This window comes from Pteropus alecto, unplaced genomic scaffold (assembly GCF_000325575.1).
Source record: "Pteropus alecto unplaced genomic scaffold, ASM32557v1 scaffold10, whole genome shotgun sequence".
In the NCBI taxonomy this organism is placed as follows: Eukaryota; Metazoa; Chordata; class Mammalia; order Chiroptera; family Pteropodidae; genus Pteropus; species Pteropus alecto.
This window is the reverse complement of record NW_006431210.1, coordinates 2149572-2152435: the sequence shown is the minus strand read 5'-3', so window position 1 is coordinate 2152435 and position 2864 is coordinate 2149572.

Genomic DNA, 2864 nt, shown 5'->3' with positions numbered 1-2864 from the left:
CAAATTTCTTATCATCAAAAGGATAGATCCCATTGATAATTTATGTATGACAATTCATCATTTTAAAAATTTCACTCCAATATCATGTTGGTGATATTCCCACATCAGAGGTATTCTGGACTTAATAGAGCTATGTTTTCTGCCTCTGCCTGAATGCAGCTGTTTCACTGATGAGGATACATTGAAATTCAAAACGCTGAGTAACATGCATAAAAATACCATGATAGTGGCCAAACGACGATATAAAAACTCTAGTTTCCTTATTCAGTACACCATGAAAATAGATTAGAAAAATATTGTATCAGTCAGTAGTATCTGTGTAACAAACCACCCCAAAATTAGTGTCTTAAAATATTTATTCTCATAAATCTGTGCTTTAGCTGGGATATCTCTGCTTTAGGCTGCAGATCTGTGAGGCTGTTTCACTATCTCTCATCTTTCTTTAGATCATAGGTTCATGAGGGAATGTTCTCATGGAGTGGCAAGGGTACAAAAGAAACCACCCAACTGCAGAGGCATATTTAAAGCCCTTCCCTGTGTTTCATGTGCGAACTTTCCATTGGCCAAGACAAGTCACATTGTTAAGTCCCAAGTCAAGGAAAAGAAATTATAAAGTTACTAGCAAAGAACAAAAAATTAGAACCAATAATTCAATCTACTATAAATGTAAACAGACTGAGGAACATTAAGTAAAAAATATACTTCCTAAAGTAAACACACACACACACACACACACACACACACACACACACGAGGTTTGCTATGAAAAGCACCAGGGTGTGTTGCAGTTATGCAATGCCCTGGGTAACGAACACAAAATAAATGCCTCTTTTGAATCAAGTTCATTTATTTAGCTTGAGATAAGGATTAATGCTATAAATTTCTCATTAAATATTAAATCACAGCTTTCTCATCCAGGCAAATTAGTGTAGATATTACTTATATCAATGAAATTCTATCCAGGCTCTAATTTGAAAAGTGTAAACGAAAGGCTTTACTAAGGACAAATAAAACATCCTTTTCTCCTGTTTCAAAGTCTTATTGCAAGTGAATTTCCAGATTTTTTTCAGTACCATTGAATTTACTTTGAGCCAGAAATAAAACTGTACTTATTTTGCTCACATTTTTCAAAATGCCACCAATTTCTGACACTCTCAGTAGTATCAGTGCTTAGGAAGCAAAGGGTTTGTGTGAAGGCTATTCAAAGAACAAATGACCAGCCTCAAAACAACTTTAGCAGCGAAACAGAGTCGAGTTAAAGAAAGCAGAGGTGACAAGGATATATCTTAAGGTCATTTGAAATACAAAAAGCCACTTCCATGTGGAAGCAACAGACAGCTCAGCAGCAGGGTGGCACCCCTGAGCTGATCACCACTATAGCAGCAGGAGATTCCAGAAGTGGTGCCTGTTGCCACATGATCAATGGAAACCCCACCAGGAGTCTATATAGAAAGAAACAATGGTCATTCATTAGTCTTCCCACCATGAACAAGTAGAATAGATTGTAAGTTATATAGTAAAATAGAATCTGAGTTCAAATCTGAATGTTACTATGGGAACAAGTTCTAGACCTTTACTAGCTGTGAAGAATTTTGCAAATCACTTGGATTAATCTACATTAGCCTCAGTCTCTTCATCTGTAAAATGGAGAAATTATTAATATCTATTCCTTAGTATGATTGAGACAACTAAATGGAGATAATGTATGTTGAACAACTGACATCATGCTTAGCAAATGTCAAAGATTTATAAATAGTAGCTAAAGACATTTTACGGGCTATTGTAAATTTTTACCACGCAAAGGGCAGATAAATATTTGTTGACAAACTTGTGAATTACCTTTTCCCTTCCATTCTGCATGACATTCCAGGGGGCTGTACCAATGTGTACCAACTGTTTGAATAGTAAATAATGATCTCATTAGAATGCACCAAAAACAGTGTTAATATACAAAAATAACTGCACTCCTCAATTTTAGTTTCTTAGTATAAATCACTGAAAATAAAGATCCCTAAACATTTGATTCAGTTACTTGGGGGAATCTACATTTTTAAAACTTCTCTGGTTATTCCGAGGTAGATAGTTTGCATTTTGAGAAAAAATAGTAAGAATATAAACCATAATATCCTACATTTAAAAAGTAGAAAAATATTTTTAACTATTTCAAAAAATCCTAACTGAGCTCCATGGATTGTCATTTTTAAAGAGATCAGGAACAACATTGTAAATAAAAATGGATTAGTTCAGGATACGTTGTTTGTAAGAGAAGAAAATTTCCCTTGTATACCCAGCTCTTTAAAGAATTTGGGCCGTGTCATTTTTCTGCGTAATTTTCCATAATACAGTGAAATAAAAGAGGATAATCTGGAGTCAGTAAAATATCTACAAAAGATTCGTCTTGGAAAATGATAACAAATAAGAGCTTTCGGGATGGATTTAGAGCCCTAGCACTCAACCTCAGAGGAAGGGAATCAAACATTTTTGTTGCTGGATGTGACCCCACCAATGTTATCCTGTTCAGTGTCCTCGTAAAACTGTTTCTCGGAGACAGAAAGTGGCGTCATAAACCACCTAGTTTATTGATAACCGTGCTGAGATGACCACCACAGTTTTCAACTGTTTCTTTTTTGTTTGGGGTTTTTTTTATTTTTTATTTTTTTATTTTTTCCTGCTAAACCAGTGATTTTCAGTCTAGGGTTCCAGGTTAGTGAATGAGGAAATGTGTTAGCTTATAAGTTAGTTTCAGTATTTCTAGAGCTCTAATGGGAATTTGCTCTTAATTAAAGTTATAGAAGACAAATTTGAAAATTGATTTCCTTTGTTTTACCTGCAATTATATAGTCAGTATGATAACACAAATGCTC